Source organism: Tamandua tetradactyla, chromosome 8 (assembly GCF_023851605.1).
Source record: "Tamandua tetradactyla isolate mTamTet1 chromosome 8, mTamTet1.pri, whole genome shotgun sequence".
In the NCBI taxonomy this organism is placed as follows: domain Eukaryota; kingdom Metazoa; phylum Chordata; class Mammalia; order Pilosa; family Myrmecophagidae; genus Tamandua; species Tamandua tetradactyla.
The window spans coordinates 100,275,436-100,286,268 of record NC_135334.1 but is presented as its reverse complement, the minus strand read 5'-3'; the positions used below and the strand labels follow the sequence as shown (position 1 = coordinate 100,286,268).

The 10,833-nt window shown below is 36.8% G+C and overlaps 1 pseudogene; it reads right to left on the bottom strand.

Moving 5' to 3' along the window:
- Nucleotides 1-1,679: 1,679 nt before the first annotated feature.
- Nucleotides 1,680-2,777, bottom strand: LOC143645261 (pyrroline-5-carboxylate reductase 2 pseudogene; annotated as a pseudogene).
- Nucleotides 2,778-10,833: the final 8,056 nt, after the last annotated feature.

The following is a 10,833-nucleotide window of genomic DNA, read 5'->3' as shown; positions in this document are numbered from 1 at the left end:
ATCTAAATAAAGAGAGAGCCATACTATGTTCATGGATTTTCTAACTCAATGTATTAAAGATGTTAATTATCACTAAGATGATAAACCAATTTAACACAGTTGCTACCAAAATTTCAGGAAGACCTTTTTGTCAATATTGACAATATCATTCTAAAATTTATAAGTAGAAACTAAGCAACTAAAATAACTAAAACAATTTTTGAAAGAGAAGAATGAAGTGAGGGGACTCAAGCTACCAGATTTGAAAACTTATTTAATAGCAACAATAATCACGCAGACTTTTGTTGCTGGAGAGATAAAGACATCTATCAATGGAACACAATATATATATCAATGGAACCCAGACATAGATCCACACAAATATGCCCAATTAATCTCTGACAAACTGCAAAAGTAATTCCACGAAGGAATTATGGGCATTTCAATGACTGGTGCTGGAATAATTGGACAGCATAGGGAACAAAAATGTTCTCAATGTAAATCTCACACTTATACAAAAAATTAACTCAAAATGGATCATGAACTTGAATATAAAACAAAATCTATAAAACTTTTGAAAAAATTTAGGAGAAAAACTTTGGGATCAAGGGCTAGGCAAAGAATTCTTAGACTTACCACCAAACGTAGGATATATAAAATGCAAGAGTGAAAAATTGGACTTCACAAAAATCACTATTATTTTTTGTTCCATGAAAGACCTGTTAAATGGATAAAAGAACATGCTACAGAGCAGAAAAAAATATTTACAAACCACCTATATCACAAAGGACTAATATATAGAATATAAAAAGAACTCTCAAAATTCAAAAATGAAAAATCAAACGATCCAATTAGAAAACGGCCAAAGGGCCAAGGGTGGCATTTCACTGATAATGATATTCCAGATAGAAAATAAACACATGAAAAAAATGCATAATTAGCCATTAAGGAAATATAAACTAAAAGCACAGTGAGATATCATGACACACTTATGAGCCTGGCTAAAATAAAACGGCAACAACAAATGCACACAAGGGTGGAGAAAAATGGAATCATTTACACTTTGCTGTTGGAAATATAAAATAGTAATGCTATTTTGGAAAACAGTTTGTCAGTTTCTTAAAAACTTAAATATATGGCTCAGAAATCTTACTCCTGGGCTTTTATCCCAGATAAATTAACACTTGTGCTCACACAGAAACCTATACATGAATGTTCAAGAATCTTTATTCATGATAGCACTGAACTGGAAACAATCCAGATGTCCCTCAAAGGATGAATGGTTAAACTGATGTAGATCTACACCATGCAATACTATCCCACAATAAAAATGAACAAGCTATTGATATACACAAGAGACTGGATGAATTCCCAGATAAATTATGCTGCATAAGAAAGTCATTCCTGAAAGGATGCATACTCTATGATTCCATTTATATAGTATTCTTTTATTTTTTAAGTCAAACTTTATTAAAAGAACTCAATTTAGCAGCAAGTATAAAACAAGAGTTAAATAGAAGCTGTTATGGGTTGAATTGAGTCCCCCAAAAAGGTATGTTGAAGTTCTAACCCCCAGTATCTCAGAATGTGACCTTATTTGGAAATAGGTTCATTGCAGATGTAATTAGTTAAGATGCAGGCATATTGGATTAAGGTGGTCCTTAATCCAATATGACTGGCATCTTTATAAGAAGAGGAAGAGACAGACCCAGACACAGAGGAGAGAAAACCATGTGACAACTGAGGCAGAGACTGGAACAAGGAATCTACAAGCCAAGGAATGTCTGGGACCACCAGAAGCTGGATTGCAGCTGTCCTGTTCAGATGCAAGAGGCCTCAACTCTCCTTGAAATACAGGGCGTGGATGGTCCCCCAGGGGAGAAAACGTTGTCTCTGCTGGCCTGGGTGGGACTCCAGGTCCAGTTGCATTCTGGCCACTCCCATTAAGGTCTAGGCCAGGGATCCGACGGCCAGACGCCATGGGAGTCCGATCTTCACCGCACCATCAGCCAAACGCCGTGGGCCATGGGCAGGTCCCATACCACTGAGCCCCGTGTCGGCATCAGTCAGGTCCTCCTCCACTTCCATGGAGAAGCCCACGGTGCTCACGAGCTGCTCCAGGATCTGCTGGTCCTCCATGGACATGGGTGCCCACGGTGTACCCTGCGGTGCCCTCCCACTCCACCACAGGAATGTTGGTCATCACCTCTGGGGTCTGCTGGAACAACACCAGCTTCTTCTCCACAGGGATGATGTGACACCCGCTGCACCGGAGACACGCCGTGCCCGGCTCTGACGTCTGCCTGCATCTCAATCAGGATGAAGAGGATGATGGCATGCGGGGAACAGCACATGGCTGTGCCGCAGTCTCCTGGTTGCTGCGGGCCAGGCTCACACGCATCTTCCCGAGCGCACTCACCGTAGGCAGGTCCGTTTCCGGGCAGGCTGGTAGCTATCTTGCGAGCTGCCCGGTTGCCCGCGACTGTGAAGCCCCGGGCCTGCACACAGGCTGGCTGAACTCGGGCCTGGGGTCTCCTGGGCAGCCGCAGGAACCCGCTCAGTGCCGGCCCGGAGGTGCCACGAGGGGAGAGGCGGGCCGTGTGGGAGCCAGCAGGAAGCGAGGTGGAGGGCACCGGATCGGGGGAGTTCTGGGCAGCTTCGGGAACCCAGCAGCTCGGCCGGCCTCTGGGGCCAGAACGCGGGAATCCCGGGCAGTGAGAGGGTCCCACCCACGCCCAAGCCGCTTCCCGGTCACCGCTGTTGTGCGGGCAGCAGATCACCCCGCCGCAGAGCTCCATGTATAGATTATTCTCGAAGTGGTAAAATTATAGAAATGTAGAGCAGATTAGTATTTGTCAGAGGTAAGTAGGGGTTAGGTGACGTAGGAAAATAGATGTGGTTTTAAAGGGGGAACATGACACATTGTGGACCTTATTAATGTCAATATCCTGTTCTTGGTATTGTGTTATAGTTTGCAAGATCTCTTTGGAGGAAACTGGGTAAATGGTACGTAGGAGCTTAGTATTTTATTTCTTACAACTCCATTAAATATCTCCAAATTAAAAATTTAATTAAAAAACAAATGCCGTTGAAAGTACCAGGATAAATAATAAATGAATAAATGCAATAGAAATTCAAAGAATGTATGTCCTACAGAAAACGGAAACCTGTGCAAAGCCTTGAAGGATAAGTCCCTTTCAAAAAAGAGAAGCAGAGGGGAAATGCATTCCAAGTAGAGTAACAGAACTAGCCAACCCATGGAAACAGGGGTGAAAAACAGGGCAAGTGTGGCTGGAGGAGTGTATGACTGAGCAGCAATGACTGACTGGAGGAATATATCAGAAAGTACAATTATTTTAAATAGAGTAGATGGCTTATGTTTCTGTCATTATTCACCAAGGTTGGCCATAAAGTTATAGTTCCAAATGTCACTTTCTTTCCAAAATCTCATTGTTCATCAAATGAAACTTTCGACAGCTCATTCACATCCAGAAAATTCTCAAAATCCCAGCTTTTTCTCTGACAGTCTCATTCAATTGCACTTCATCATGACATTTGGCCTGGATCGTTTTACCTTAAGAATCTTACGGACCTCCAAAATATCAGTTCCAGTAGGTATAAATGAATCTTACCTCTGACAAATATCTTGCATTCAATCTTGCTGTTTAAATAATCCATTTCTAGAGCATCCTACATTATAGCAGCTAGTTTCTTTTTATGACAAGGGGTATTTCCTAGCATAATGAGTAAAGAAAAATTAGTTTTTAAAAGTTGCATATATATGATTTTAAAAAAGAAAGATGTTAAGAATCTATCATGTGTATAGAACTTTGAAATTGACCAAGAGCTTGGTTAGACTTAAAAGCTTTCTGACACACTGCACTTTTAGGAGGCAGATTTTTCTTAGCCTAGCAGAAGTAACATACTTCATAGAAATAAGTAAGACTTATTTCTAACCATTTTTATTCCTCACCTGATAGATTTAATCATGATAACCATTCACTTATAAATCATCAACAATTTATATAATAATTTTGGAATCTGTAATAAAGCTCACATATAAACACAGTGTCAAGTTGTAGGATGTTACAATATGTTCTTTTGTTTATTGTCTCCAGTAAGTGAATGAGTTATTGTTTGCTTTGTAAAAGTGATGAAGTGGAAAAAGAACATTTTCATCTATTATAAAAATCCCTTATATCTAAATACATTCATTTCTTAAGCATCGTCATATATACTGTTTCATTCCACCTCCAAATAATTTTATCAGGAAGAGTTAGTTACCACATTTGATAGGAATTGGTGGGGACACTGAAACAGACCCAGGTTTAGTGAGTTCCTAAAGTCTTACAGCTAGAGCCTGAATTGGGAAAAAAAAAACACAATCAAGAGGACAAAGGAGTGAACTGGCATTTATTGATTATCTCTCATGGCTCAGGCACTGTGGTAGGCACTAGAACCAAATTTTATCTCATCTTACCAAGAAAATAACTCAGTCCACGAATTTAAGTCTCAGGGGGTAAAGCAATTTATCAGAGGTAATTTTTCTAACATGATCGATTAGACATAAATTTCCTGATTGCCAGTTACATTGTTTCACTACTCTTACTCCTAACTGAAAACACAAATATATTGTCTGACGTGTATTGAATATTTGATATATATGGACAAAACATTTTTTTAAGTGTTTGTGTGTGTGTGTGTGTGTGTGTGTATTTTTTCCCCCTTCAGAGAATCTTTGTCCTTCTTAAGATGATAGAGCTAAATCCCCCAACCAAATGGGAATTGGGAAATCTCCAGCACTTTTTCAAATGGGAATTGGGAAATCAAAGTCATTTTTTCACTATAAGCTATAAAGATACGACCTGGTGTTAAGGTAGCCAATTCTATTATCTCATGGACAATTTTGGCTCATGGAACAAAGACAACATTCAGAGAAAGCAGATTTAAAAAGGCGTTTTTGTTATTCAGGCCCTGCTTCCAATGACAACTAACTGGATTTTCACTGTTGGCCAGGCTGCAATTTTGGTGTATAAATCAATAATTCTTCTTGATTATCTTCTCATTTGTTTTAGCAACTTTCAGTTGTTTTCTCTTTTGCTTGAAGATAACTTTATCAAAGTCATCTTTGCATGTGTTGTTTCATTCAATCCTAAAACTAAACATGAGGTAGTTCATTCATTCATTTATTCATTCATTCCACATTAGTGAAGTCCTATATGCCAGACACTGATTTAAGTGCTGAATATATAACAGTGAACAAATCAGACAAAAGTCCTTCCACATAAGATTTAAGTATCTTATCCAAAATCTCAGCATTAATTTATGGCAAAGAAAGAAACTGAAAACAATTTGGCCTGAATTCCAGAATTCATGTTCTCAGTGTTTCAGAATCATCCTAATGAAAGTCTTTCTCTCCCTTCCATTTTGGGCTCTAGAGAAATCCAAACTTTTAGTATTAAACAGAGTTAATGTTGCTTAAGGGATTTACATAGCTTGGGGGAAAATATAAAATTATAAAACAACTTCTGGTGGTGATGAATAGAGTTGACAGAGAAAATAATTGTCAGAGAAGTCACTCCGCACATTTTCTATATCAAAGATAATATATATTTTATAAAAATTCATCATTTCACAGAATGATATTTGTGTAAGGCATCATAATATCCTACTTCATGTATTTTATCTTGAGTGTAAAAAATCATGAACCCTAATTAAATGGTTAATATCCTTTCTGGGGGAGATCAAGACATGTTCATTTCTGCAGTCTAACTAATTTCTAGAACTTTTATGACTTTATTTAATGGAAAATAACCAATGTAGATATTGTATCAAATATTTTCTTCACTGCCATTATATAATAAAACAAGATTCTTCACTGTGTCTAAATTTACATTTATGAAAACAAAACTAATGAAGAACCAACTGGACCTGTAAACTTGCATTGACAAGCTCTTTCCTAACATGTCCTCACGGCTGTGTGAGTGGTAACTGACACGTCCACCATGAAGAAAGTCCCTCCAGTACAATTATGGAAGATTACTTAGTTGCAAATAACAGGGAAAAAAGCTATAGCTGCCATAAGTAAAATAATTGATGAAATAAGTTATTCATAAAAATCCAACTGACAGTGCACGGGTGGTTCAATAGTAGAATGCTTGCGTTCCACGCCAGAGACCCATTCACCTAAAATAAATAAATAAGTAAATAAAATTCCAGTTGAACAATTAGCTCACTGGGTAATGGGAAAAAAGATCTGGAGACATTAGTCAAGAGATTTACTAGTGTTTGCATATCTTTCTAGAACTATTTCATGAATATCTCCACCCATAATTCTACTTCTCAATGTATTTTAGATTGTGTCCTCTAAAGAGAAGACCTGATTGCCCAAGCTAAGGTCAGGTGTCTTTGTCTAGTCCAGTTAGCAATGGTCAGAAAGAGCAGGCTCATACAACACTCACATGACTATAATACAAACCCAAAGGCTGGATTTGGCAGAAATCCTTGCTGGTGTTAACTAGAACCCCTTTGATTGATATGATTCTGCTAAATAAGTGGATCTGTCTTCAGTATTGTTCACCAATGAGCCATTTTTTCACAACAGTACCTTAAGGCATGGAAGGGACCCTAGGTTAGAAAAAGAGACAGAGAGGAATTTGTTTAGATCAAGTTCATGAGATTTTAAGGGACCCATTCACCAAGCATCTACTTTATTCTATAAGTTGGTTTAAAATTGTGCAGTGCTAATTTTGGATACTATTCATTTTTCTTTTACACACTGTCATCTCAAATTCACAACTACTACATCAAGTAGGTATAATTACTCTCTCGCCCTGTCTGGATTTTAATTTAAAAAAAAAAAATAAACAAAATCAAATTGAAATAGCAGAAGAGTGCTTCTCTGAGAAAGTAGTTCAAGTATGTCAACCACAATCAACAACAAACCATGAAAATAAATAATAGGATAAATAAAAGCAAACTTTCAGAACACAATGCCAATTTAGCCTAGAAAGGCCAGTCTCTAACATGAGCGTGTTTAACACAAAACTTGTTTTAAGTCGTTGAATGTTTTAAGTCGTCACCAGATGAATTCTCATTTTTACCTGAAATCACTGACCACCGCTTTCTACCCAATTTTCTATGGAAGTGTTAAATCCACATCATGCTGTTCAAATCTTTTGAAAAATTCAAACTAGTCTACCATTCTTTACCTTCTCTCTTTCTATCACTGTGCACCCTAAAATCTAGGATTTAAAAATTTATTTTATATTATGTAATTAAATATTTTTGTTGCCTGAATGTGAATTGAAGTCTCATTCTTCCATGCCCTTACTTTTAATTTTGTCTGCCTGAGAATCTTCTCTGTCATGTATTTTCCTTTGTGCCTTTACTTGCACAACTCCTTGCCACTACCAGCTCACATTTCCAACTAAAGAACTTATTTTCATCACTCATGGTGTAGGTCAAAGTATATCTCTGCAAAGCATTTTCTATTAATTATCTTTCTCTCTTTCTTTAGTCTATATAAAATTATTGTCCCCTAGTATACTTCATACATAGTGCTTTACTGTTTCTCCAAGAATTTATTATTATTTTATGTTTCTAATGTGAGTACTGTGAGGGAAGAGCTAGGTCCTTTCCATATTTATTTCTTCAGTGACTTACTCAGTGCTTAGTGAATATTGAGTTTCTATTTAATCTGCTAAATGGTGATACAAATGTTAATATTTTACTGTCAGAAAGAAATAACTAGAAGAATAAACTGGCAGAAGCTTAAATACATTGATAAATATAAAGATAAATATTGTCTTAATATTTTTCACTAGAATTTCTCCTAGAGAGGACACTAGGTTTGTTTAAAAAAATAACCTCGATATGTTTTATAATATAAGGTAGGATAACAAGGGCTGGGTTATCAGCTAGCTTCAGAAAGTAGAAAATCAGCAAGAATTAGGTACATTAACATAGAGGGCAGAATTATGAAAAGAGAGAAGAGGAAAAAGACAATGTAGGGAAAATGAATATACTGAATTAGTGAAATTCACCATCAGAGAAGAAGCTAAAATTTTATACTGGACTGGTGGTGCATACTACTTCATTTGATGTTTACTGTGTATCTGTGCTATAAAACTCTAGAGACTTCCATTTCTAGAAGTGAGGTGCAGTGATCATCTTGAATCATCTCTTACTACAAAATTCTGAAGTTTCAGGATGATATACACTAAACTTATTTCTAAATTTACACTTGAATGTTCAGGAAAGTAAAGGAAATCCTCCAGGAGCTAAAATTTTGAAACAGCCTGCAACACAGAGCAAGAGTGCACTGGGTAGACTAAAGCTTGCAGCAATCTCAGGGACCAAATAACTTCAGTTCTAGCAGTTCACAATGAGATGTGGCCTTGAACTTACAGAAAGGAGATTTAAAACTGACATTTACTCACACTGCCTTATTCTTAAAGATTTCTATGTTTAATATAAAGGGCAAATAAAATCTTCATAGCTCTTAAGAATGAGGAAAGACAGAGTGTCTCAGCTTTCATCTGGGAAAAGTGTTTCCCTTAAAAAATGGTAAGCAATCCCCCCATACCCTGCCACCATACTCAAGCATCCCAGCTGAATTTATACTCCCTGAAAAACTGCTATGGCATTTTAAAAATATGTCTATAAATTATTTGGTACTACTCTCATCAAAAGGGAAGTTAGTTCCCCTCCCTTGCATGTTGAAAATAGAATATGGCAGAAGTGGCATTATGAAACCTTTGAGACTCGGTCTGCAGAGGTGTTGTATCTTCTTACATGTTATCTCTATTTTGGTGTGCTTGCTCTAGGGTAAGCTTTTGCAATATTGTGAAGACACTCAAACAATCCTAAGGAGAGGGCCACCTGGAGGGGAACTGAGACATCCTGCCAATAACCCTCAAGGAGCTGAGGCTTTCTGCCAACAGCCCATGTGAGTGAGCCATTCTGAAAGCCATCCTGCAGTATCATTCAAGCTTCAGACGCTGATATACTTGACCCGAGGCTTGACTGCTGCATCATGAATCAGCCCTTGAGACCCTGAGCCAAGTGAGACCCAAGACTTAAAATTTGTGATGCTATGATAACATTTTATAATAAATATATTTGTTGTTTAAAGGTACAACTCAAATAATTTGTTATACAGTAAAAAATAGTTAATCCAAACTTCTATAAAGCATTTAACTAAAAATCTGATGTTAGGTTGATAGCTCCTCTTTGGAGACTGGCCAAAGTCAGATAAAATACTATGTAGAGAGACAAATCCTCAAGCCAGACTTACATTTAAAAAATTCCCACCTGTATTCAGCAAAGGCAGTGCTAAGAGGGAAATTAAACGTTTTAAATGCCTATATCAAAAAGAAAGAAAGAGCAAAAATTGATTAATTAACTATTTACTTGGAAGAACTAGAGAGAGAACAGCAAACTAAACACAAAGCAAGCAAATGGAAAGAAATAATGAATATTAGAGCAGAAATAAATGAAGTTGAAAACAATCAAGAAAATCAACAAAACCAAAAACTGGTTCTTTGAGAAAATCAATAAAATTGATGGATACTTAGCAAGGTTGACAAAAAGAAAAAAAGAGAGGATGCAAATACATAAAATCAGAAATGGAAGAAGAGACATAACTACTGACCCTGCAGAAATAAAGGCGGTAATGAAAGGATATTATGAGCAACTTTATGCTAACTTTATGCTAATAAAGTAGACAAGATAGATGAAATGGACATCTTCATAGAAAGGCATGATCAAGCAACATTGGCTTGAGAAGAAACAGATGACCTCAACAAATTAATCACAAATAAAGAGATTGAATCAGTCATCTAGAAGCTCCCATAAAAGAAAAGTCCATGAACAGATGGTTTCACATTGAATTCTATCAAGCATTCAGGAAAGAATTAGTACCAATACTGTCCAAACATGTCAAAAAATTGAAGAGGAGGGAAGGCTACCTACCTAACTCATTCTATGAAGCCAACATCATCCTCATACCAAAGACAGACAAAGATACAAGAAAAGATAATCACAGACTAATCTCTCTAATGAATATTGATGCAAAAATCCTCAACAAAATTCATGCAAATCGAATCCAGCAGCACATCAAGAGAATTATATACCCTGACCAAGTGGGATTTATTCCAGGTATGCAAGGATGGTTCAACATAAGAAACTCATTTAATGTAATACACCATATCAACAGATCAAAGCAGAAAAACTACATGATCATCTTGATTGATGCAGAAAAGGCATTTGACAAAATTCAACATCCTTTCTTGATAAAAACCCTTCAAAGGATCGGAATAGAAGAGAACTTACTCAACATGGTAAAGAAACTATATGAAAATATCCACAACTAACTGAATCTTTCCCCCTAATTTCAGGAACAAGACAAGGATGACCACTGTCACCATTGTTATTCAACATTGTGTTGGAAGCTCCAGTTAGAGCAATTAGACAAGAAAAAAAAATTGCAAGGCATCAGAATTAGAAAGGAAGAAGGAAAACCCTCACTGTAGATGATATGATACTATATGTCAAAAACCCCAAAAATCCACAGCAAAGCTACTAGAGCTATTAAGTGAGTACAGTAATGTGTCAGAGTACAAGATCAACAACCAAAAGTCAGTAGTGTCCTTATATACTAGTAATGAGCAACCTCAGGAGAAAACGAAGAACAAAATTCATTTAAAATTGCAACCAAGAGAATAAACTATTCAGGAATAAATTTAACTAAGTATACAAAGGCCTATACACAAAAGACTAACAGAAATTGCTAAAAGAAACCACAGAAGACCTAAATAAATGGAAGGGCATACCGTGTTCATGGATTGGAAG